The 27,959-nt window shown below is 36.9% G+C and overlaps 1 long non-coding RNA gene and 1 other non-coding gene across 6 annotated transcripts; both read right to left on the bottom strand.

Annotated features, from left to right (window-relative positions):
• Positions 1-29: 29 nt before the first annotated feature.
• On the bottom strand, positions 30-27,955 carry LOC148779090 (uncharacterized). 5 transcript variants are annotated; one of them, XR_016046909.1, is made up of 5 exons: positions 27,847-27,955; positions 13,350-13,427; positions 12,890-13,034; positions 1,997-2,269; positions 30-536 (listed from the first exon to the last, which is right to left on the bottom strand). It is a non-coding gene; the product is annotated as an uncharacterized LOC148779090 (long non-coding RNA). The 5 variants fall into 5 exon arrangements; XR_016046911.1 differs by lacking the exon at positions 30-536 and adding an exon at positions 14,149-14,257 and having other exon boundaries at positions 1,539-2,269; XR_016046910.1 differs by lacking the exon at positions 1,997-2,269 and having other exon boundaries at positions 37-536.
• On the bottom strand, positions 24,700-24,827 carry LOC148779091 (U11 spliceosomal RNA). Its single transcript, XR_016048720.1, has one exon. It is a non-coding gene; the product is annotated as a U11 spliceosomal RNA (small nuclear RNA).
• Positions 27,956-27,959: the final 4 nt, after the last annotated feature.

The following is a 27,959-nucleotide window of genomic DNA, read 5'->3' as shown; positions in this document are numbered from 1 at the left end:
GACATTATTGGGGGGACGGTCATTAAGACCGGATTCCATCGGAACACTCTCTTTGTGCTTACATATTTGAATGAGTCACACTCATCTCTCGTCTTTCATACTTAAGCTTATAGTCCTTGATCAAACCACATCTCCATGTGTATCACTACCTTATGTAGTTCTTAAAAGCACAAGTAGGTACTGAAAGACCAGGTATTAAAAAAAACTGGCTCTTTCAAACTTCTTAGTTATTTCCTAATGTCATACACTTCATACATATTCATAAAAAAATAGCCAAAATATAATCAAAGAAGTATATAAAGCAAAAAAGAAAATGTTATTGAATCATCTTTCCCCATATGACCTTACCATGCAATGTGAAATAGATTTCATACCTCAAAACCATGTAGTGTGATACTTAAACTTTCTTGATTCTTTGCTTTTACGTGCTGACGAACTTTTATGAACTTGAAAGAGCACACAACTGATGAAAAAACACTTGGTCATCATGTTTTACACGTCGATGAAGCATCCACCTCTTCAGCCTTTGGATTCTCCTATACATATATAAAGAAATACTCTTCTTCATCATATCTCACAAATTTAATTCTCCCACTGAGTTTTAAAGTTTCTGTGTTGTCACCTAGTCTCTCTACATATCCCTTCATTGTGAAGAAACCAAGATGTTTTTACATGCATTACAAAATAGTGCTCTACTCCATCCCTAAATCACACAATTTAGTAGGTCTTCGATTTAATGACATTCACATCACAATACAATTTTCATAGTAGAAAATCAAGTTGTGCACCTCTCAATAAAATAATTGTTTATCTTAATACATAAATGATTTCTTCCTGAAATGTTTTTTTGTTGAAAACTAGACTCAAACCAAAGCATAACATCATGGTGTAAATCCCAAGTAATATTTTCTTCAAATAAATAAATAAATGACATTCACATCATAAAATATATCATACTGCAGAATTCCAGGATGAACACTATTTAGTAAAATTGCCTTTCCTCTTCACCTTCATAGAGTTTCCCTTTCAAACCTATTTTGTTTAAAAGTAGACACAGAATAACAACAAATATATCTTTACAGGCCTCATATCACTATGTTAAGTAGGCTTAATAAATATAAATATTTACATCTCAATGAAAATACACCAAACTATAAAAAATTCAAGATGACCTCTCTCCAATCCAAAATTTCTATTTTTTTTTTCCCATGGATATGTCTCTCTCAAATAATTTATATTAGAAATTAGACTCAAAATGACAGTTTAAAAACTTTGTGTGAGCCTTAAAATATTCTATTAATAATAGAAATAAAATCTTGACTTCTAAATCATTAAAACGATTTTCATTGCAGAACACTTGCACACATTTGAATAAAATGACTATATCTTTCAAACCACAAGGAGCTTCATGAAACTATTTTTGTTTGAAAGTAGACTCAATTTGATGAGTTACAGTCAAATTTTAACTAAAAATAAAGTCATATGGTTGGTGTTTCACGGAACTCAATGGACAATTTGATCAGAACTAACACCATTAATTGATGAGTCCATAACTCTCAATTCCCCCAGGATCTCCCATTGAAATTGGAGGTCTTCCTCTCAAAAATACATAATATCATTGAAGTATGTATCAAATAAATACCTTATTATCTTCTTCATATCATTGCTTCAAAACAACACAAAATACCTCATTCTGCAGACTGTCTTTTCGATGATTGAACATGCCAATAATTGAAAGTTGGACTATGTAATCAAGCACGGTGTATAGAAAATAAAATTTTTCTTATTCTTACATCGGCAAGACCACTCACAATGTCCATTTACAAACAAATAACTCTTGAAATCAATGAATAAATAAAAAAAGAAAGATACAGTTCTCACTTGCTACCACTATTGAATACAATTTCTTAAATCAAAACATTGACTCATTGCTTTATGGGAATAAAAGAGCCCAACAAAAAATAAAATTTGAAGAAGTAAAATTGTCGACGATTACCTCAATTAGGCTTAGTACACCCCATGCTGAGTCACCTCCTTCTAATGGTGCTCGGGATCAATGATCAGTCTCTTGCTTCTCTTACTTGTGGCAACACCTTCTTAATAGCATATGGATCTCGATCTAGAATTAACTACCAAAGGCCTCAATGTCTTAGCGTTGCTCAAGCCCCTTGGATTGATCTTTAGAGAAATAAAAGATAAAAATCAAAGAGAGAGAGAGAGAGTGAGAGAGGGAGAGATCTACTAGCTAGGGGATTCTCCCCTTTGCTACCTACAAACAATCGATCCAAGAAAGGGTCATGCTCCTTTTCAAACCCAAGAGAGATCAGCTATGTTGGGGCATGCCCCTTAAAAAACTTAGAGAGAGAGATGATGCTCTAGGTTGGGGTGTACCCTTTTTAGATAGATCTTGGACAGATTGATAATTCTTAGAGAGAGAGGATAAAAGAAGTGTAGAGATTTATGCAGTGAGAGAACCTCTATTTATATATTTTATATGCTTTTGAGATTGTCATAATTAGTAGGATTAAATCTTGACCGTCGATTTAAGGAGACTTGTAGGGTGAGAGATGTGAGTCATCCATACTTTTGATCCACTATCAAGATTCAAATGAAGGTGTTAAAATATTATCTTCTCTTTTCTAAACATATTCCCGTGAAATCTTTAAATAAGGAAAATATGTCTCTTACTTTCTATTTTAGTATATATCAATTTCTTATTTATTGAATCAAGCAATCTTCATAAACAAAACTTACTAAATATTTCAAATATTTGATTTAATTATGTTGACTTCATCTAAAATTAGAAAGCCAACTTACATGAGACAACTATCACCTTATTTGGTGATCAAGTAATCCCTATGTGTGGGGTGTGCCATCGCGTGGTGGCCTCTCATGTACCCCAACCCAATTAGCACATGTGTAAATGGGTCCCCATATTTTATGGAGGGTCCCACATAAATTTAGAAAATATAAAATTTGTATTTTAAAATTTTATATCTCATAGTTTATTTAAAGGGATTATATACAATGAGACCATTTACCTTTGGAATAAAGAGACCACAATTACCTACAGACAACCGATGTGAAATCTGATAGCTTGGATGTCACAAAGTTCAAGAAAAACTCTTTTGAACTTTGAGTTGGTCAATGAAATAATGCAGCCACCCAAATTCACATCCAGTGGTCAGATTTATTGTGCCCATCTTGTACCGAAGGTAAATGGTATCATTATATACTTTCCCTTATTAAAAACATTGAAAAATGATTTTTTTTAATTTATAAATTCAAATGACAAAAATAAAATATCAAAAAATTCACAAAAATTCAAATAAACATTTCAAAAATCATATAATATAAAATTAATTAATTTTAATGGGAATCAGATCCGATCTAAGAATTTATCAATGCACATAAGCACTCCACTTTCAACTGCGGACCACGATTAACCTACTTTTCTCATTCTGACCCAGCAGTTTTCATGATCCACAGTCCACTGCAAGGGCTCATGATTGGACCACCAAAGTTAGCCAATAGACTAGGGGACGCAATCCCAATCTATGGATTTCAAGTTCTTCCCTAGAGATAAAACCATGGTTCCTCAGACCATGATGCAATTACGACTAAATGGTGCATAAAGGTAATCTCTCGTACTTGTACATGCTTCACCCTCAATGATAAATCTCAATACGTTCTATGTACATGTCGTGTGATAATATAACGATAAGGTTTTAGCCTTATCTCTAAAGTTATTCATCATACAAAGGTCACACAGTCTCTCGGCTCTCATCTAGGCAGACTCCAACCTCATCAAGAACTAACCAAGCAAATCTTTCTCAGTGATATCTCTATCCTCAAATACTTTGGTTTGTCCAAACTCAACTGGTCTAAAACATCGAGCCTAGTCTGAGTATCGACAAATAGCATTTACATAGTATGGTCCACATGAAGACCACACTCCCACTAAGTTTATGTTTCACTATATAAAATACTTTTACAAGCTCTCATAAGGTCTTTAATGACCACATAAACCCAACAATCATTCCCCTAGAATGTATATTATTTTGAAATACTACACGGTATTTTTCAAAACTAAAAATGTTAATATTTTATATGAGTTTGAGATGGTCGTTGGAGGTTTGTAATCTTTTGAAATTGATTGTTTCTTTTGTAATTGAGATTTGTTGACTAGTATATTTCTTCCCGATATTGTTGGTTAGCACGATGAAAAAGTTTTATCTAAAGCCGTAACTCCAAACTTTGCCAAAAAATTGTTGTTTCTGCGTTGGATTGGAACTAAAATTTATTTCTGCCCCTGATTTTTCAAACTCTTGAAGTTCCAAAAAGGTATAGATTTTGAACATGTGAAAAAGGATTGACCCAAATAATATGTTACAATACATAATTTTAAGGCTTAATTTTTTTTTTCCAGATCTATAATTGCCGAGGTCTAAATGTTTGATTAGACGGTTTTTCTTTGTACCAACATTTTTCTTTTTGATATGGTTTTGCGATGATCCTTTACTTTACTAGTGTGAATGCTTGGCCATTAATTACTTTTTAACCACAGTGAATCCGCTTGACATGGAAACGAGCCAAAGTAAAAACAAGAAAGGGAATTTTACAAATAAATTCCCTTGTAAGATGCATATTTTTTTTTGAGAAAATATTTTTGTAGACTATTTTTAATTTTCATCTATCTAATAAAGATTTCCAAATGTATTTCGAAACATAGAGATCCGATCTTTTAGGAAAAAGTTTATATAAGGATGCAACTTTATAATGTAGAGCTTCGGATGCACTTCAAAAATCCATCGGAAAATGTAGTTTTAATGTTGAAAAATTGTTTGATTGATCATCTCGACATCGAGATGTATGACTATGAAAAATAAAAAGATTTTCAATCTAAAAAATAGTGCTTTTTATACCATATTATCTACACCGTCCACTTTTAAGATTTTCATTTGTTTATAGATCCACTTGATTTTAACTATTTTTAAAATTTAAAACTTTATAATTAAATATAAAAATAAATTTTGAGATAATCCTAAAAACATTTTACATCAAAATTATATACCATGATAAAATTAGAAAGCGCACCTTACCTCTACAAATACGGATGGATCCGTATGCCACCTGCACCCTATCTTTTAACCACTTAGATACGGATGGATCCGTATGCCAACTGCACCCTATCTTTTAACCACTTAGATGAACTTTACCCACTTTCCTCCTATCTTTCATAGCTCAAATTTTATTTTAAAAAAAAAAAAACTTTTTTTTTTTTTCTTCTAAATCCCTTCTCTCTCTTCACTTCGCGTGTTTCTCCCAACCCCGTGAATCTCCCCAACTGCTCCTTGTAAGTCCACTTCGCGTGTTTCTCTCTCCCCTGTGAATCTCCCCAACTCTTCCTTTTAAGTCTAAATGCCCTTCCCTACACTATCAACCTCATCAAGAAGCTCTTGAGTCGCCTTTAAATATTTTTAACCCATCGGAACCCCCTGTAAATTTGATGAAACCGAGTCCACAGTCCCCTGTTTCATTCTATGAGATAATCCACGGCCATTCGAATGCCATTCGATGGTTGTTGGGAAAAAAGACTCAAAGAGTGAACCCCTTGTTATGTTTGATCAGACGCCATGGGTGTGCTATTCAAATACCCATATGAGAAATCGTGATTTCCTGAACAGGTTGGAAATGAGAGATTGAGGCTGAACTGTTCATATTTACGATTTGGGGAGGATTAATATTGGCCTTAGATTGATCAGTTGCTTGGAGAAGGGTGGGTTCATTGCCCTATTTCCTCCATTGATTGTCTTGGTGATGGCCTGAAATTCGATAGGCAAGCAAATTCGGGTTTATGACAGGCAGGTTTACAATGAGTACCTGGCGTTGTGCGCCTGAGGTTGTTGGTTTGAGTTTTAAGAGAGATTGGTACCAGTTGTTAAGGGATTTCTATTAACATGATTTACAAACACCATGTTTCTTGGATTTGCAGAGGGCATCGCCTCTGCATAACCCACATATCCAGGGTTCATGCTATAGAAGGTTTAGGGATTATACTATAATGGGCTTTGACTTTGTCTCAATTTGTAACATCCGGCCATTGGAGTGATTCATTTTTTTTACAATGGCTAACTGTAAATACGTTCCAATAATTATGAAGGATACTTATATTATTGCCGTAGAAGATAATGGACGTACAATTGTTACGCAGGTTTTCAGCTGGTTGTCTCTTCTCCTTCTTCTCTTTCTGATTCTCTCTATAGCCTCTACTTCTCCCATGACACTCTCTCTCTTCTTTAAATAGAGGGTGATGTAGGAAAAAATAAATAAAAATAAAAATAAAAAGAATGGTTGAGATAATATACCCTATCTTAAAGTCTATAAGAGAATCTACACGATATCAAAATTTATTAACTCGTTAACTTTTTTACAATGAACTTTTTTTATCTCCCTCCAAATATACTAAAAAAAAATAAGAAATAAAATAAACAACGGACTTTCCTATTTTATCTCTCCCCTATTTTCTCTTTTTTAACCTAGCAACCTTTTATCCAAACCTTCTCCTTCAACAGATAGCCACGTTTTACCCATAATCTACCGTCTTCAATAGATAGCCACATTGTCAAAAATAAACCCTCTAAATTTAACATTATTCTATTTATGCCCTTAAACTAACCCGATTTAACCTTATTCTAATTACATTTTTAAACTACCTGGGGAAAGTTTTCTATGTTTCCCCTACAACATAAAGTTCTACCTTTCCCTTACCATCCAACAATCTATTTTTTATCAAGACAGCCACTTACCATTTGATCTTAGATCCAACGTCTCAAAGTATTTTATTTTTAATTTTTTTAATGCAATTTTCTTGAAATTTGGTATATATTATCTTCTCTTTGGGACGCACCTATAAAAAATAGTAACAATAATTTTTCGATAAAAACTAATGACTAAAACACCTCTTGAATCTTTTAGGGGTATTTTAGTTAGTTTATTTATTAAAAATATTTTTTTATATTTTTTTATTAGTGTTAGTTTAAGAGAGGAATGGACATCCAAAATTTGGTGTCAAAATAGTTTATAGAAAAAAATTAAAAATAAAATAGTGTAGAGACATGATATTGTGATTGGGACAATCTTAACCGTCCATTAAAAAATGAACGATTGGATAAGGGGGAGGATAGAACTTCTATGTTGTAGGGGAACGTATAAAGCTTTCCCAACTAACTGATCAACATCAATTCACTCACAACTCATGCCCACCTATCCCTGCACAACTCTTGCCCACCTATCCCCGTGCACCTCATGTTCTTGAGTTAAAAAATAAACACAAAAATCTTAATAATAATAATATATATATATATATATATATATATATATATATATATATATATATATATATATATATATATATATATATATATATATATATATACTTTCTCTAGAGGGTGCCATAATGCTTTTACGAATACTAAAACTTAGGTTTATTGATGATTAGGTCATGCTAGCAGCTTTTTTTTTTTTTTTTTTGGCTAACCGTGATACAACTTCATTGCTTGAATAAACCCTCTCTTCCCAATCGTCTGCTTCATCAGAGACTGCAATCATAGAGGAGAACTCATAAAAAGGCAACCCCAACTTTTAACGTTGCCAACTATATGAAATAGCGAGACAGCTGTGCAAAACCTAATGCAAGAGAGAGGGATTTTCGTTCGAACTGCCGGTCGGAACAAGTTGAACCACACTAGCCTCTACGCTGGTTTGATAACCAATCTAGTTTTAAGAACACTATAGCCGTTATTCAAGGGATCTCCAGTAAAGTGGATGCTCACTCTAGAAAGTAACTAGTCTTAGTGACGAGATTAAGATGTTCTTCTTTATTATAGCCATTCAAGGCTCCGTGAAATATATTATTGGTGTAATACATTACTGTATAATGCATTACTTGTAAATGGATTATTACTATTTAGGTAATATTTAGATGCAACTTAGGAAATATATTGCTATTGTTTCGTTATGTTTGGAATAAATATGGGAAATGCATTACCAACATTTTACCAGCACTCCCTATAAATTATCATTTCTTTTTTTTTTGATCATAAAATTCCATTCAAATACAGAATTAAAATCATTATCACATCATTCCAAAAAGATTTTCTAATAATAACATCATCACCATTCCAAAAAGATTTTCTAATAATAACTTGTACCATTCTAAAATTATAATATCATTTCCTACCTATTTTGTATGCCTTTGCTTGACTGTGGTTTCAATATGATAAGTCATTGGAATAATACGATTGGAATAATATGATTTTATTGTGATAAACTTTATTTTTATTTATTTTTTATAAAAGTCTTTCAAATGTCCCTCCATATAATTTCAAATAAACAATAAATTTATGACATCAAATTCAAAATCTTTATGGTACAAGTTAGAAATGAGAAAAAATTTCATTAGGAAACTAGAAGGTTTGGTAATTGTAAAAAATTCTAAAATATCAGAGGAGACTCGAGAGGTATCTTATTTCAATTGAGCTTTTACTAATTTCATATGAAAATTATGTTGTGTAATTTCTCATTGATTACCAATTATTATTTTTATTATTCTTGTTTTTATTACATAGGTGGCCAAAAAATACACATGAAATGATAGACTATTTACTATTAATTTTTGAAATTATGGTGTAAATACAACTCACACCTCCTAAGTTTGGCCATAAGTCATCATATTTTTTCTTATTACCTCTAACTATGTTCTTTTGGGCCTACACTTTGCCTCTTTTGAGGCTTCCACTTAAACTAACTCGCACTTCCTAACGGGTGTTGTACTGGGTTTACGCTACACAAGGCCAGTCTGCTTAAGTCTACTCTTTCTCTCATCTTATCGTCTATTGGTGCTACACCTAAAGTTTTTTTTGATGTATCCATTACGAATTACCTGGCTGTTTGCTCAAAATATGCATCAACTTTTGCAATGATACAAACACATATGACCAAAACAGATTTTTTATTATTATTATTATGTTTGTTATTTGGATTCTTGGGATTAGAGTTCTTGGGCACCAGTAGACACCCTGTTTATTTTAAATCCAAAAAAACATTCTATCAAAGAACCTCTGTTTAATTGACTTCATTGTTAGAATGGAGAGAGAGAGAGAGTAATTAAAAGAAAAGACGAATGGAATTGTGGTAGATAATACATTTTGTATATTATCCTTATACCTTACTCAGCAAAAAGGCACCTCCTTAGTCTCCTTTTCTTTCTCCCTTTTATTCAATCCTACTTTGTCACTCAAATTGTCCTCACATGAAGCTTCCTTAGGCACCAATATAGATTCTCAAGAGTATGGCTCTTAATGGAGACAGTTGCTCAATGGTAAGGCTCTTAATGGAGACAGTTGCTCAATGGTATGGTTCTTAATGGAGACAGTTGCTCAATGTGAGCAGGTGTTGTCGTAGTGAACGGATAAAGGCAGTTTATTGAGACCATATAAACCCGGATGAAGTGGGCTGTGTGCTTGACTTTTAGAATTAGGACATGTGTCCTCGGGAAAGTGTGCTCCTTGCCTACTTCCCACGTCTTAGCTGCTATTCCTTCTTTCATGGGACTGTGGTCTTCCAACTCAACATTTCATCCAAGTACCTCCTCTAACAATGGATACTGGCAAGAGCTGACTTGATGAAGCGTTAAGTCGCTGACGTGATGTTGCCTATAGGTAGCATCAAATCATTGACTTGATATCTCATTTAGGTCAGTGTCACAGTATATGGACGAGAGTTTTCCATGTACACTCATAAGCTGTTTCCCACAGGCCTTGTAGAGTGTGCCATGAATGCAATCATGATAGTCACAAGATAGAACAGTTCATAAAATATTAGTGATCTATGAAAGACATGAGCCATATTGGGCATATGCTATTTTAGAGATAGGCTATATGTCAGAACCATGAGTCATGTTAGACACTAACCACTTAAGGCATCGGCATAATGCGAACATTTTCTCATGGGCAATTGTGGCTACTCCAAGCCATCGTTGTTGGGATCTTCCAACCCAAGTCGTGATCTTGCTCCGGAATATTGCTCCGGTGCTCTGGGAAAGGAATCTTAATGGGATCTCAATTTTTAAATTTTGGAATCTCGATCCCCGTTATTAGGGAACCCAATCTCCAAAGTGATTATTTGTTTTATTTATAGCCAACTAGCATTGCAATTATGCTTTTAATATCTATGCATTGCTTACTGGCTATAAATAAAGAAATTCTATTTTAAGCTCAGGAGCAAGATCCCCTATAACGTTGAGATTGAGATCCCAAAAGGCAGTATGGAGATCCCCAAAAGGGGGGATTGAGAGCCCAAAACTTTAAGGATCTCAATTCGTAACATATGATTTGCGAATTTGAATTGATTACCAATTGCAATTAAACCCCAAATTGAATTTTTTGCAAAACCAACTTTTGTTTTGCAACAAAATTCAACTTGGTTCTTTCTCTCTCTCTCCCTCACTTTGTCACTCTCCACCCACCACCACCATCACTTTTGCCAGCACCACACTACCAACCCATCATCATATGCTCTCCGCCCACCACCAACATCACCATTGCCACCACCACACTACCACCCCATCATCATACCTCCACTACCACTGCCTACCTGCCACCACCATAACCACAACACCACCATCACTCCACCACCATCCATCTGCCGCCACCACCAACACCACTGTCACTCCACTACCACCACTCCAATGCTTACTCGGGGACACCACCACCACCACTACTACACACCCCAACACAACCACCACCACCATTGCATCTCCACCATCATCACTGCCTCACTATACAGCTGCCATCACACCATCACTATCACCACCACCACTATCAAACCACATAAAAACTATTTGTCATTCCAATTTTAAAATTAAAGGATAAAAGAGGTCCCAAGCTGGTCATTCCAGTCCCAAGCCCAGATAAAGGAAAGTGGTTGTGTTAGATAAGGCAGCCAACGTAAAACTTTGCTACACCTTTTCATAATAGCTGACTCTAAATAGTTGGGATAAGGCTTGGATGATGATGATGATGATGACGATGATAGAGCAAACAGATAATTGACCAAATTGACATTTGGTCAGTTACAAATTGAAAAATTCCATTTGACAAAATTTAATAATGAAGCAGTCCCTTACAAATAATGTTTAGAGGAGTACAAAAACCACCTAAACACTAGCAACTATAGATCAAACTACCCAGTTGAATACCACAAATAGCATGATTTAAGAATTGTTGAAGTGGCCCTTGCATTTACAACTACCACATTACACATCACATCAATCCAAGGCCTTTAATTAGATTTTGAAAGCACTTGTGCCATGGTACCTCAGAGAAAAATTCCAAGCTTTATTCTTAGTCAACTACAGGTTTAAATAATCTATCCAACATTATAATGGTGATCGCAGGAGATCTAGATTATCGGTATTTTCACCCATCTTTTTGGATGACAAATTAAAATAACAATGAGCAGATCATTGGGTGGATCAATGAAAAGGCACTGGCCAAATCTACCTCCTTCCTAAATACATGACGACCATCATCATCATCATCATCGTCAAAGTCTTTTTCCAACCAATTGAGGTCGGGGCTACACGAATCCTGATACACCATTCTACTCTATTAAGTGTCATACCCTCTGTGGGGCTATAAATCCCAATATTTTTTCTCATTACTTCTAACCATATCCTTTTAGGCCTATCCCTTGCCCTTTTTGAGCCTTCTACTTTAACTAACTTGAACTTCCTAATAGGTGTTGTACTGGATCTGCACCACACATGACCAAACAACCTAAGTCTACGTCTATCTCATCTATCGATTATTGGTGTCACACCTAAATTTTCTCAAAGTATATATTTCGAATTCAATACCTTCTTGTCTTCACCACTCATCCATCTCACATCTTCATCCCTACTACGCTCATTCTATGGGTATATTGTTGTTGACCGCCCAACATTCCGCTCCATTGAGCAAAGCTGGTCTCACAATTGTCCTATAGAACTTACGTATTTTTCTTTTAAATGTTTACTCTGTATTGAAGAACGAAAAAAGTACAAAATTGCAACCCAAGAGATTAGGAGCTATATACAACAAAAAATAAGGCTCCCCTAAAGGGACGGTGTATAAAGACCAGACGAGTAGAGAGAAGAGGGGTGATCCACTCGCAGCAAGGAAGGACCAATGCTACAAAAAATCACTTAGTCCCCTAAATGTGTAGCTCCTTGTTTAGCGAAGGAGTCTGCCTGAGAGTTGTATTCACACCAAACATGTCGCCATGACACAATGAGACCCAAACATTGGCAAGAGATTTCTTCAAAATTGAGTGCTAGGAACCAAGGGTACGCAGCAGTGCCAAAGGCCCAGCAAATTACATTCTTTGAGTCACCTTCGATTACAAAGGTTGAAGACCAATTGCGATCGAAGAGTTTGAGGCCTTTTAGGAGGGCCCGGGCCTCATCCGAGTGAAAGTCAAAGTCACCAATAGGTTTAGAGAAGGAGGCAAGGATAGTGCCTTCATGGTTCCTGAACAGACCGCTTATTCCAGCTGGACCCGGGTTGCCTAGGGAGCAACCGTCAAAGTTAAGCTTGATGGAATCACGATCAGGTGCCTTCATGGTTACCGGAATTTACATATTCCATTGGAAATACAATTAATCATAAAAATCTGACATATTATTTAATTTCTTAGGATAAACAAGCAGTCATAATATGGCAATCTGCCATGAGATCATAATAGGTAACTAATGATTAATGAGGGGGAATGAACGATTATCTTCTATGCTTGCAGATGACTGATATGAAAAATGGAATCTAATGTGAAAGAAATGATAAGCTCATACCCATATCAACCAGCGTAGAGACTGGCCACCTTTGGCTAGAACACTGCTATCCAGTTCTTCCCATGATTCCTCCTCTACAACCTCCAAACTTGGCTTTAAAAACTTCAAGCATCTCCATGCTGTAAAATCACTTCTGTGACTGCCTCTGCAATTCTCACAGTAAGGTTTACTAAGTTAATTGAATGAGCTACAACCTACCATTAGAAATTAGGAAAATGAAAGAAAGTGAAACAATCAGCACCACCAAGACGTCTGTGAATGTGTTTGCAGATAAATATGTGATATTTCAATCTCAGAAACTAGATTCAAGAATGTCATTTGTCAAGGCCCATAACAGCCTTCCATACTTGACAGTTACCAACAGTTTCATATCGGACCTTAAAGGATTTTGCTACTCATGAATTGAAACCTGGAGCAACGATAATAGTAACATAACAAAGAATTTTTGAAGAGTACATACCCACAACGCAATATCTCCAATCTATGGCACTGGAACAGAAGGTGTGAAACAGCATCTGCAGTTATTTTGTCACATTGACTGCACAAATGAAAAAGAAAAAACTAAAGTAACAACAACCCAAGTCAAAGGTGACTCTGGAACTCTGCCCTAATAAACTGAAAGCTGTAATCCAATTGTAATAAATTTGGCATTAGAAAATCAAAGAATAATAATAGTTCATGGTAATTTCCAAAAGCAAAATCAACATACAACCATTTAACAAATACATGAGATATTGTTCCCAGACCAGTCTTCTTTTGCACCATTTTGTTTACAACTCCAGCCTCACTTCTAGGAGGGACTGGAAATGATTAACATGTTATATTGAGATGGCAAATGCATAACTAAAGGTCATCAAGATTTAGGATGGGTGCCAAAGAGAAGGTTTTTGGCACCCATCTATGGGAAATTGGACTATTGTGGCTTCCTTCAACAATATATGCACCAAGAAATCTAGGAATCACAGAGAAGATGTTAGATTGGTTTACCCGAAGGAGACAGATTCCCCCTTGGAACATGGGATGTGATTTTAACGCCATTAATCTTTCGCAGGCAAGCAAAATCTGCAACCTAGCATAAAATACTTTTTGAGTTTGTAGGAGGAATGAGCTGGTTGGCTTGTCTTTTGGGTCTTGCGGCCTTTTAAGGCCTTACCACTTGTATTATTACCCTATGTTGGTTGGAAACTGTGGGCAAGTCCCAACGCAGCAGAAACACAAAAAGATTAAAAAAAAAATGAGAATCAGATAAAATTACATACCTTTGGAAGTCCAATCGCCCTTTTGTGGACCTCCTCTTACTTTTTGCTCTTGTGGCTACTCCTTTTTTAAGGGTCGAGAGTTTGATGCTCGCAACCTCCGGTCAACCTCCTTGATTACAATAACCAACAGGGTTACCTCACAAAGCAAGTCACGGCCCTCAATGGAGATGGCCCGAGAGTTCTTGCAAAATTGTATGGTTAAATTTCTTTTTCCCTATAGAGAAAAGTGGGAAAAAGATGGTTTGATGGGGCGGTAGAAAGAGGGACCTAGAGACGGGTGTACCACTTTGGCTGGTAAGTGATCTCTATACAAAAGAATCTCCTCTCTGTCTAAATTCTCTAATATAGAGACGCCCCCTTTCAAGATTCCCTACTCTGGATAGTTATCTTTTCAACCTAGAAATCCATCCAAATCCAAGATCTAGATTCATATTTTCAATTCAAACAAGATTCTCTCAAAATATGCTATCCAGAAAATAACTATCCTAATCTTATAGGATTCCTTTTTCAGAGGAAGATGCCGCACATAAAATTAGAATTAGGTGGGCAAAGTGGAGATATGTAACCGGAGTTTTATGTGATCACCGCATAGTTCTATAGAACAGTTGTGATACCAGCTTTGCTTTATGGGACAAAATGTTTGGCGGTCAAGAAACAACATATCCATAGGATGAATGTAGATGAGATGAGGATGTTGAGATGGATAATTGGCAAGACAGGAAGGGATAAAATTCAAGATAAATACATTAGGGAGAACCTAAATGGGCTGGCTAGTGTGACACTGACCAAGTACAATACCTGTTAGGAGGTGTGAGCTAACTCATGTGGAAGGACTAAAAAGGGCAAGAGAAAGTCCGAAAATAACGTGGTTGGAAGTAATCCAAAAAGATATTGGGATTTATGGCCTCACTGAGTGTATGGCCTTTAATAGAGCAGACTCGCGGACATGATTCGTGCAGCTGACCCCAATTAATTAGGAAAAGGCTATGATGATGACGATTAGGGAGAACTTACGTGTGGCTCCAACAGGCGATAAGATGAAAGAGAGAGTAGACTTTGTGAGCTAGCCATGTACAGCATAGACCCAGCACAACACCTGTTAGGAGGTGCAAGTCGGTTCAAGTGGAAGGCTAAAACACGACAAGGGATAGGTCTAAAAGGGCATGGTTGGAAGTAGTGAGAAAAGATATAGGGACTTATGGCCTCATTAAGGGTATGATCCTTGATAGAACATAATGGCAAACCAAGATTCGTATAGCCAACCCCAAATAGTCGGGAAAAGGTTCTGATGATAATTTATGGACCATAAATCTTTTTCTCTCTCACTTGGTGCACTCATTCTTTTCTTTCACTGTGATTTCGTACCTTCGTTAAATGGAGCTCCCCCCTTTTAACCTCTTATCATGTGGGCCATGTTTTCCCCTCTACTTTATGTAATACATTACTTCTTTGTCTTTATTCTCATGTGGTTTAATAGCTTTAATGGTCTTCCATCTATTAAAGAAGAGCATGCTCACTACCTTCTTTTGATGTGGCATTTCCTCTTTAATATTTGTTATTTTATTACTCATCTTTTTCTCTCCCTTACCCAAGTGGGGTGAAAGCTTTTTATAATTCTTTAATTATGGGGGCATTAAGAAAGGGGCTATTTTACTCTCTCCCTCTCTCTCAACGATATGAGAAAAACTCTTTCTCTTTTGTTTCTAGACATTGTCTCGTTTACCTCTCTTGTTGGAAATATACAACAAGCACAAGATGCAGAGAAGAACGGATAGGAGAGACAGACTATGGCATTGGGCTTGACGGAATTTCTCTCTCTCTAATGTTCCATCTCCATTGAGTATGTAACTTTTGATATTTAAAGAGAGAATGAACGATTAGAGAAAATTAAGAGAGATAAGGAAAAAATACACATATTTGGTACTCTATTTTGTGCGGGAATGTTCAAGACCTTTCTTATATCATCCATTGATCAATACACATTTAATTGGATCATTTCTTGTATCATCCATTGATCCGATCAAAGTAAATTTATTCCGGCATTCATGCCCAATCGATGTCTTACGAGTGAAATTACTGATTAGAGATCATAAAAAAGATCATAAACATAAAGTCAAATAATTCCGTAAGAAAAATAAAAATTTTAAATATAAAAAATCCAATAACAAAAAGAAAGACCTAAGAATATGTTGGAATTACAAAGAAAAGGGTCATTATAACACTACAGCGTAAGCCCGACGGCCCATATTGAATCTAGGACAATCCAATTACATTTTTTACTTGAATTTTAATTTTTTTTCTACGAATCCAAATCACTTGAAATTATGAGCGTCTATTCTTTAAAAATAGAAGAATCAAATAAAAACATCAAAAAAGCAATTCGCAAAAAATAAATTGACCAATATCCCCAAAAACATTCAAGGGTATTTTGATCAATTTATATTTTGCTAATTATTTTTTAATATTTTTATTATGTGCACCTTGCAGAGAAGAATGGACACCTCAAATTTTATGTGATTTGGATTTGTAGAAAAATATTAAAATTATATTATAAAATGAGGTTGTGATCGTCAGATCGGCCCAGATTCAATAAGGGTCGTTAAGCTAACACTATAGTTGTTAGCTAGTGGGCTAACTTTATATATATATATATATATATATATATATATATATATATATATATATATATATATTGTACGGGACTTGAGTGTGCAACTCAGAGACTCAAAAATATTATATTTGTTCTAATTGTATCCTGGAGTTGTACTAGTCGGAACCGTTGCGCTTCGAAATTTTACCGAGACGGGGCATTTAACACTCCAAAGAAAACAAGTTCACTCATGCCTCCAAATCCCCTAATTTTGATCTCAGCGACTCCTTACTAAATATCGAGGTCAATTGACCACTGTAGGGCCCAGTTATATGGGAGTTTTGTTCCACCATGGTGAATAGCCACTAGGTGGTGAATGGTCACCGTTGTGAGGTCCTACCTATGGGGTGAGAACCCCAAATAACAAATAGGGAAGACATGCTAAAGTAGCACAATCAAGTCTCCAATTCTTAACCTAGTCACCAGATCTATGAAGGCACTCAAGGTCACTTGGTGACGGGCAATTATCGACGGTATAACAAGAGGCAGGGAATATCGTATGCACCTCAATATGAGTAATAACGGCACGTGTAACTCATGTCACACTATGAGTCGAACTACATGATGTAAATGATAAATAATACAAGATACTATATCAGATTTCACCAAACATGTCTCAATTAAGTCACATTCGTGTGTCTTGTCGCAAGCAATGCATCAAGTGGGATGCTAATTGGAGCGTGTTGACGCACAACAGAGAGTCTATTACCACCCTACGCAGGGGAATTTATGTCAAGAAAACCTCTTTCTTCTCAATGACATTTCACACAAGATAATTTTTTATCTCCAAGTGCTTTCACTTATTGTGATACTTTGGATTCTTTATAGAAGCTAGTGTTGTCGAGTTGTTACAACACATGGCAACAGGCTCTCTAGCACTTGATCCGACCCCTAACATTGCAAGAACCTCCTAGGCCATCAGCCCTCCTGCAAATGCTACACAATAAGCAATGTCCTTTGCCTCTAAGGAAGTCAATAGCAAACACGTTTGCTTCTTATTATACCGAAAAAGCGCTCCCACTCCAAGCGTAAAAAAATATCCTAGAGCGACCATAGCCATGGAACTAATCTCTTGGGACATTGTGGCAATCCAATTGGCTACAACAAAGAATTGCAGTGCTTTCCTGATATAGACCTGATTCATCCTCATTAATGGAGATACATGTCAGGCATTCCCCTTCAATCTCAAAATGTCTATGGGGAACTCTGTCACTTGCACTCCTTTGATGCTTGAGAATGAATGGTGGTTCATTCCCGCTATTCTTGACGACTATAGGAATACTCACACTATAGCCCTTTAGTAGAGGAATCACTTCACCATTCCCTATTTAAGATCCCACCGACCTCTCAGTGCTTAAGTACTTCGACAAAATGAAGTTCACATCATGAGATTCCACCCATTTCAAAATCATAGATTAGGATATACCTTTGAAGTAACATATCATATGAAAGGACATTCCATGGACCTTTAATCTAGATTCCTAGTCATATGGGATGTGATAGACCAAGTTTTCTACTGGTCCACAACTCATAAGAGGTTTTAGGCACAGGTTTTGAAGGAATTCTAGTAAAAATGTACATAACAGTCAACAAAGCATCTCCTAAACAAAAGGTCAATACGATATGTGTTTCTGCCATCATGGAACTCCCTTGTAAATTAGGGAAAAATTCCTTCCTTTTGCGATACCATTTTGATGCTGAGCATAGGATATCGTTTCTTGCGGAACCTATCCCTTGATCCGCATTGGACTTACCAAACAGTTAAGGGTGTACTTGTATCCCCCATCACTTCTAAGAACTTTACTTAGTTTCCTTGACTGAATCTCAAACCCCCAACGTAAATCTCTTGAAGCAATCAACCAAGGAAAGAGAAAACAGCCAATCTATCAAGGTGGGGTGCCCCTGAGAGGCCTTAGCGCCGCCCCAAGCAGATTGGACGTCGCCTAAGCGGGCTCCCAATGCCTAGACCAGGGCGTCCGCCTAGGTTTTGCCCTTGCCCAACGGTAGAAAATGTCGAGCATTTCCACAAAAATTCCTCCTTAATAAGGGAAGAAAAGAGGCTTAGGTGTGTTTCCAACCTCCCTTAAGTAATTTTTTTCTTTTGAATATTACCTTAAAATAATTTTAGAGGCATTGAAACCCAAAAAATTTAGAAAAACAACCATAAATTTTGGATTTTTTTTTATCAAAGAATTTTTCCAAGTTTGAATCATCTCAAACTTTGTCTCTTTTATATGAAGCATTGTGGAACACAAAAAAGTAATAAGGGTTATTTTAAGGTGATTTAAAGGTTCATACGCATCCAAAACATTGCAGATCGAAGATCGCACAAGGTTCGTTCTTATCTCTGCATTTGATATTTCTTAATTTCTCCAAAAGTCTACAACAGGTTCTAATTGGAGTGGAGATTCAGGATGGAAATATGGTTTTTGCTCGGGACAAAATGACAACAAAATCCATTGCAATTTTTGTTGTAATTAATTTAAATAACACTTCATTAGTACTAAGGGGGATATTGCCCCATGTAAGGAGGTCCTAAGAGAAGTTAGGAAGGAGATTCTTGAGAATATGGATGCCGAAAAAGGGAAGAAGGAAGAAAAAGAGGAGAGTATCGTAGAGTTGAGGGAAGGGGTGAATATCTATGGTGACAATGGGAGTGATGATGATGATGACGGAGGGGAAATAAAAGTGGGTTCCTCTCGAAGTTCAATGAGAGGCTTGTAGATGAAGAAGCCTTGTATGAAGGAGCCAATGGATGCCTTTGCCCCCCAATCCCAACGATGCAGTTGAGAAATAGAAAAAGCAAGTTACGATCAAAAATAAGTTCAAGACAGAAGTTTATTATATTCATCGGTTGTTTATCAGGCAGGTATTGCCCTTAATGCATCTCACTTAAGTAGCTTTTATACAATATTGGAAGCAATTTTGGACCAGGGTTGAAGGGCCCAATCCTTATAAGCTTAAAAAGCCATTGCTTCATAAGCAAGCTTTACAAAAACACTGGGCGGTCCCTAGGCGCCCCCCAGGGGGGGGGGCGGGGTTGTCTCGAGTGCCCAGCACCCAAGCGAGCTACCCAGAACCTCAAGTGCCCAGAGGTTTGAAACATACACATATATGCATATATGTGCTTTCTAAACGGACATATATGCCTATGCGTATTTATACATTTATCTCTATTCTAACCACCTTTTTTATGCAAATTTGTGTGTGAATGTTGACACTTTCAAATCACTAAAACTTTTGCTTAAATAATTAAAAAATTGAAAAAAAGAAGAAGAAACAAAACAAGTACATGATGTACTAGTCCTTTAGTGTCCATGCAGCATACTCAGTAGTCCATATTTCAAACAATCATGCTTATGGACTCCAAGTGTCCAATGAGACCAAATACCAATACAAAATGATGCTGTAAAAAAAATGGCATGCAAATGAAAAGAAAGAGATCTCTAATTATTCAATATTTTCGATGTTTTATGCTCAATTTTTCAATTGTCTAACAAGCTCAGAATTACCCCAAAGATCTTTGTAAGAACTTCATTTGGACCTTAAAATTTATTGCAATAATATATTTCAAAATTTCGCATTCCCAAAACATAGAAATATCCAACAAAATCCAAAAAAAATTGCATTTCCAAAGAAGTCACATTAAGATATGGTACGGCTCAGTGTTCCAGAAAGCGAACCACCCAGCGCCTAGGCGGATCTGGGAGCCTGGGCACATCACCCAAGCCTAGGTGCCCAAAAAAAGCGGTGGTCCTTGGGCGCCCGCCTACAAGCCCAGGAAACCGCCAAGGCGGCCGCCTAGGCCCCAGACTTGGGCGGAGCCCAGGTCCAGCGCCCCACTCAAAGGCAGAAATTGCTTTCGGTGGGGGTATTTTTTGTCCATATTTTTTTTATGGGTTTTAGGTCCATTTGAAACCTAAAACTTATTGGAGCCCATTTAAGAGAGAGAAAGCCCCCAAAAAACTAGTTTTTCGTGATTTCTTTGAGATCGAAGGGTTCCTCAAAGTTAAGAGAAATTGATCAAAACATCACCCATTGATATTAGACTTAATTTTTGATGTTTTATAAATCTATTGGGGGGTTTTTTAGAAGATTTTGAGTCCTTAGAAGCATCTTTGAGGTGGAAGTTTGAAGATTGAGCAATCAAACTCAAAGTAAGTGATTTTTTTTTTATTACTTGTATAAATTGCATTATTTTGAGATGTCTTCTTCGAGATCTCATAGGAGTGGCGATCCCGGTTGGGAATATGGCTACAACCTAGATCCTAATGATAAAAATTGTATAAGATGCAATTTTTTTGAGAAGGATACAAAAGGGGCATAAATTGGTTCAAGAAACATCTTGCTAGTATCAGGGGGGATGTTGCGCCATGTAAAAAGACTGCTGATGTTGTTAAAGAAGAAATAACCAATTTTTTTAATATGGTAAAAATGAAAAAAGATGAGAGATTTGCCTCCATAGCAGAGATTAGGTCTGGGGCTTGGGTCAATTATGATGATGATGATGATAGTGATGAGGATGGGATTGGGGAGGAATGTCAAGAGGTAGAAGTCGAACAATCATTTAGTGGAAAGGGAAAGGGAGTCGTAATTTTTTATGGTTCTGGTTCTAGGAGTAAGAAGCCTCGGGTTATGGGCCCTATGGATAGTTTTTAACCTTGGTCTGACCTTGAGGTTGCAGGAGAGAAAACAAAAAAGCAAACCACCATTGAAAATAGAATGACAAAGGAAGAGTGAGAGAGAGCTACTTATTATCTTGCTACATGATTTTATGAGGCGAGCATTGCTTTCAATACCGCTCGCTTAAGCAACTTCTATGCCGCGGTAGAGACAATTGGCCAATTTGGGCCTGGGATGAAACCCCCAACCCCAGCTTTCAGAGCCTCTTTTGAAAAAGGCGGTGAGTGTCACGAAGGAAGCTGTAGAAGTTAAGAAAGATGCATGGGCTCAATATGGGGTATCTATTATGACTGATGCTTGGAGTGATAAGAAGAGAAGAAGTCAGATGAATTTGCTTATGAATTGTCCTTTAGGGACTGTTTTTTTGAGGTCTATTGATGCCTCTGATCATATCCATGATGCTCATTACATATTCCAAGTTTTAGAGAAGGGAATGAAGGAGGTTGGGGAGCATCATGTTGTACAGGTTGTCAAGACAATGTTGCTCCTAATGTTGTTGCACCTAATTTGTTGCGCATAGCTTATCCTAAAATCTTTTAGACAATATGTGCAGCACATTATATAGACCTCATGCTTGAGGCTCTTGGCGGTTTAACCGAGATATCAGGTGCAGTGAAGAAGGCAAAGTCAATTACAAATTTCATTTATGGCCACCATCCCACCCTCAGCATGATGCGTAGATTTACAAGGAAGAAAGAGATTGTGAGGCCTGGGGTCACAAGATTTGCGACCTGGTACTTATGCCTAGATAACATACATTTGAGGAGAGTGCAATTAAGGAAAATGTTTACCTCGGATGACTGGAGAGCATGCAAGTGGTCCAAGGATCAAGTTGGGAAAAAGGTGACAGATATTATCCTTTCTAAGGCTTTTTGGCGAGAGGTGAAGGGCCGCTCTTAAGGTATTTTTTCCTCTTGTCAAAGTCCTTCGCATGGTTGATAGTGACAAGCCTTATATGGGCTATATATATGAGGCCATGGAGAAATGCAAGAAAGAGAGCTCAAAATTTTGATGATGATGAGAACTGTTATAACCCTGTTTGGGAGATTATTGATGAGAAGTGAGATACGCAGCTACATCGGCCATTGCATGCAGCTGGTTATTATTTGAACCCAGCTTTGTTTTATGTTGACAAAGATATACACACAAATGATACAATTATGATTGGATTTAATAAGTCTGTAGATGTGCTAGTCCTTGATCCTGATATCCAAGATATTATATGCGCTGATGAGCTGATAAATTACAAGTGCTCATTAAAGTCTTTTGGGAGTCCAATGGCAATGAGGTAAAGGGCCAAAATTGATCCAAGAAGTAATAATATTTTTAAGCTCATCAAGTTCACGTAATCAAGTTTCTTTTATAATTCTATTATTTATTTATGATTTTATTATATATCTTTGCAGCCAATTGGTGGAGCCAACATGGGTGTAGTTCTCCAAATTTACAAAAGTTGATCATTCAGATCTTAAACCTAACCACTTCCTCATCCGGTTGTCAGCGCAATTGGAGTGCTTTTGAAGGGGTAAGGTCGTAAAGGTAATTTGTATAATTGTATTAATAATACATGAACCATAGACTTTAATTAGTTTCATTTGATTTTGTTAGATTCATACAAAGAGAAGGAACAAGCTTGAATCAAAAAGTATTTAATGACCTAGTCTATGTCAAGTGTAATCGATTCTTGAAGGACATGTTTGATAAGAGAGACCCCATTAGATCAAAAAATATGGACAACGCTATGGAGCGGTTAGTTGATGATGATGAGTCGAGGGGTATAAAGGATTGACATGGGACATGGTTATAGATGCTTCAGGGACATCAGCTGACCTTCCTAGGGCCACTAGATCTTCTGCACAGAGAACGAGGGTGGAGGAAGAAAAGGCAGATTCAGAAGAGACAGATGAGGACGACCAATATGTCGACGAGGATGACAATTCCGATGAATATGATACCAATGCAGCTGACCCTAATTTTTCTGATGATGAATGATGAATGTTGAATAATTATTAAACTTTGAACTTTGATTGAACTATGAATGGTAAATTTTAAGTTTTAATTGGATATGGATTATGGACCGACTTATGGTTACTTATGGAGTGTGCTCTAATTTGTACTATACTTTGAATTCTGATGTGCCCCAAATACCTAATTCTTATATTTTATACAATATATAACTGTAGAATCCTTTTTGGATTCAACTGGGCTGCCCAGATTCTAGGCGCAAAATGACCCCAAACATGCAAAAAAAAAAGGTCGTTTTTATGAATGTTCCTAAGCACCCACCTAGCTTGCTAGGGAGAACGCCTAAGAACTTCCGCTCGGGAAGGCCTGCCCAAGCGTAGGCGAGATAGCCTCCTAGGCACTGGGCAAGCTGTTTTTTCAAACAATAACATAAGGAGGTACAATTCACAAAGGAGTGCCCCAAACCCACAAGGATGCGAGCATCCAATACAGGATCACAGGATCATGATTATGACAGGTACATGGAGTGATGTGAACAGAAGTGTAATGAACATAAAGGTGAATTGTCCTTTAAGGACACGAATTCTAAAGTTTATTGATGCATTTGATAATGTACAAGATGCACAATTCCTTTTTACTTTAATTGACAAGTTCAATGAGGTTGGGGAAGAGAATGGTATTCAAGTGGTAATTGATAATGCTACAGAAAATATGGTTATTCCTAATTTATTGGACTAAAAGCGGCCTTGTAACTTTTGAACTCCATGTTTAGCAAAGTGCATAGACCCATGCTTAAGGCTATTAGTGAACTGCCTAGGGTATCAAGTACACTTCCTAAGGCTACAGTCGTGACAATGTTCATAAATAGTCACACCATTGCCTTCAGCATGATGCACAAGATCGCTTAGAAGAGCGATATAGCAAGGGCTGGGGTAACAGGATTTGCCACTTCTTTTCTAAGTTTACAAAGAATATTGCAGAAGAGAAAGCAATTGAGTTTGACGTTAACTTTAGAAGAGTTATCTAGATGTAAGTGGCCTAGATGTGCTAAAGGGGAAAGGGCATGTGACAGTGTGTTTAAGAGTTTGTCAAGTGGGTAGTCTACTAGGTTAAAGTCTTTCTACCCTTAGTGAATTTTAAAAATAGGTTAATGGTGACGTGAAGCCCATTATGGGCTCTAAATATGATGCACTAGATGGAGGTAGCAAAGGCTTTGGTCAATGATGAGAGTACGTATTGCTCAATATGGGAGATAATAGATTACAAAATGGGATAGGCAGCTTCATCAGCCCAGAAATTGTGTCGGCCATATGTCTTGATAGCCATACAGCACCCAACTTCGAAGGGCAGGAGTGGCATATTTAGCCAACCGACCCTTTTTCTTAGGCAGCTTCATCAGTCATTACCTGAAATTGTACTATTTGAGGTTTTGAACCTGAAGTTCTTCTGCACAAACTTAGGTATTGAGAAAAAGGATGCAATTATGGAAGGCTTTGCCGTTAATGAATGTCTTGAGAGGCTAGATCTACACAATGATATCCAAGATAAGATATATGCTAACGAGTTACTTTTGTATAAGTGTACTATGAAATCATTTGTGAAGGAAATGGTGGTGAGAACAAGGACTAAATCAAATGTAGGTAATTTCCTTAGTATTTATTAATTTTGCATAGTTTCATATGAATTTAGATATTAAATTTGGAGTTCCTTTGATATGGTAAAAATTTAAGACTATCATAGATTTAGTGATTCATATTATTAGGGTATTATCTTAGTTTTATAAGTCTGAATTGTGGCTCATATATTTTACTACAGTTCCACACAAAAGCAAGAACCAGCTTGAGAAAAAGAGGCTCAATAATTTAGTCTTTGTCAAGCATAATCTGATGCTATAGATGAGCATTTTTAAGATCCCAAAGAGAGATCCCATTTCATCCAAAGACTTGGATGATGCCAAAAGAGTGGTTGGTTGAAGATCCTTCGTGAGGGTTGACCTGGGATATGGTCGAGGAAGTTTAGGACCAGCTTCCACCCATAGGAGGGCTAATGACCACCACTACTAGTACACAAAGGAGGAGGAAAGAGAGGTTAGGAAGAGGAGGCCGATTCACAAGAAACTGAGGAGGACCATTATGTTGAAGAAGATGACGATTCTAATGATGGTTTGGAATCGGATGAAGGAGACAGGAATGAAGCCAATAATTATGAAGAAATTGATGATAATGATTGAAATATAAATCCTACTAATTTTCTTTTCATCTTTTGTCCATTTTTATGACATCCTAGTCATCATTAAATTGTGGGTTTGAACTCAGTTTTCTTTTCATATGTGGCCGGTCTTCCAACATTGAAGCAAGTCGAAGCCGACATATCCCTTGGAGCACGACACTTGCCTCACCATCTCATGGAATTCTAGCCCTTTGCATCCTCAACCTTCATTTCCTCTTTCATTTTGGGATTCTAGCCTCAGAGCCAAACTGGCAAGGCGATTCTTGCACCAAGTTCTCTCCTTTACAGAACCATGGCCCCCAAGTCTAGTTCAACCATATCCAAACTTAAACGATTCAGATGGATCCATCACTTCACAAAAACAAGAGATCATCAATGAAATTAACTTTGTTTGTTTTTCGAGGAATTGCTCGGCACCATTCAGCCAATTTCCTTCACACCTCCAACACCTAGTGACACCAAAATAATTAAATAGAAAATTGTAATTAGGGAGGTAAGTCAGCAATGAGGAGATTGCCTCTACCCTCATGAACCTCAGCACAAATAAATCTCCCCACTCAAATAGTTCCCAACCCAATTTTTCCACAAACCGTGGCATATAATGAGTGATGAAATATGGCTAACCATCAATCCATCATAGCTCTCTCCATCTTAACTCCATCATGAGATCTCTTAGATCAACATTTATCACCTTCATTCTAAAGAAAATAGCTGCAATTTCTGTGATTGCTTCTAAACCGATAGACCTTTGTAATCTGCATTAGAAGATTTTCAAAATCATTGCTAATTAGTTATATCAGCGCAAAAGCTAGATTGATCATCAATCAATACAAGATGCCTTTGCCAAAACAGAGGCATATTCAAGCAAGCTATTGTTGGCCATGAAATTGTTCACAGCCTGTGCAATGAACAACTAGAGAATGCGGTTTGTTTTAAGATAGATCTTCAAAAGGACTAAGTTAATTGAAAATCCTTCAATTAACTAAACTGATGTCTTTCTTTGGGGAAACCTTTAACAATTGCATACGAATGTGTTTCACCTCCCCTGGATTTTCTGTTATCATCAATGACTCATTTGGAGCTTCCAAAGGCAAGAATGGAACAGGACAAGACAACACACTCTTTCCCTACTTATTTCTCATCGGTCTGGAGTGCTTTAGAAACCTCCTTACTAAAGAAACTAAGGGTCTGTTTGCGCACCAGGAGATGCCTCTCCAAGATGATTAGCGATCTCAGACGTTTGGCTCACAAAAATGCAGCAGAGATGCATCTCGCTGAGAGAAGCGTCTCCTTATTTTGGGGCCAAAAATGAGACCACACCTCCTCAAAAAAAGGTGGAATATGAATCCCCAAAAGAGCCGCTTGCCAAGCTCTCTCTCTCTCTCACCTCTATTAATATTTTGTGTTTTTAATTTAGGGCATTTCTCTTTTATTGTTGATTTTTCTAGTTTAGGATTTTTTTTGAGAGGGGGGGCGGGAGCCGGGGCTAGGGGTGGGGTTGGTTTAGCTGGTTTGCTGTTGGTTTAGGGTTTTATTTCTAATTTGATTTTGGGTTTTTATAACTGATTTTAGCCCCTTCTCTTTTGCTCAGTTTACTGATTTCTAGCAGTAACTCTATACTACTTGGGATAACATGTTCCCTTACACTGGTTAGCCAAGTAGTTAGGGTGCTTTGATGGAAGAGGCAAGTAATTATTTTCATAGATCATGAGTGTAGGTCTATCCTCCTCCCGGTGGTTAGTCTAGAAGTGTTACATTGAATACCTACAGTTTCCCCCTTTTCCGGGCACCCAGAAAGCACATTGATCATGTGATCCAAGACTTTGGGTGGCTAACACAACAGAATGGTTGGTCTTTAGAGCATCCTCCTCAGTTGTGGATATGACGAACTTAGTAATGGAGACAAAATCCCAGCCAACAGGTTTGATCCCATTTTAGAGTCAGACTGTGTTGTACTCTGATGAGTCCATTTGGGCCAAAAAATATTTCCTTACATGATTAAGCACTAAGCTTATTTTCTCTTTGCAATTCATTTTTGCATTTATTTTTTTGTCAGTAAACATTATTTTTTCTTCATGTTTTTATCTGTTATCTATAAAAATTATTTTATTTATCAAAATAAAAATAAATAAAGGTCTCATTATTTTGAGATCTGGTTTCCTGTTCCAAACCTTATATCGAGAGCTTTCAGATTGGGACAGATGCCTGGGACCCTTTCCAAGCCAACATTGCTGACAGCAGACCCCGAAATATCCAATAGCTCCCATGAGGTGTCTGCTAGGGC

This window comes from Amborella trichopoda, chromosome 13, assembly GCF_054954075.1.
Source record: "Amborella trichopoda isolate Santa Cruz 75 chromosome 13, AtrichopodaSantaCruz75HAP2 v2.0, whole genome shotgun sequence".
Taxonomy (NCBI): Eukaryota; Viridiplantae; Streptophyta; class Magnoliopsida; order Amborellales; family Amborellaceae; genus Amborella; species Amborella trichopoda.
The sequence above is the reverse complement of the archived record's forward strand: the minus strand, read 5'-3'. Positions and strand labels throughout refer to the sequence as shown.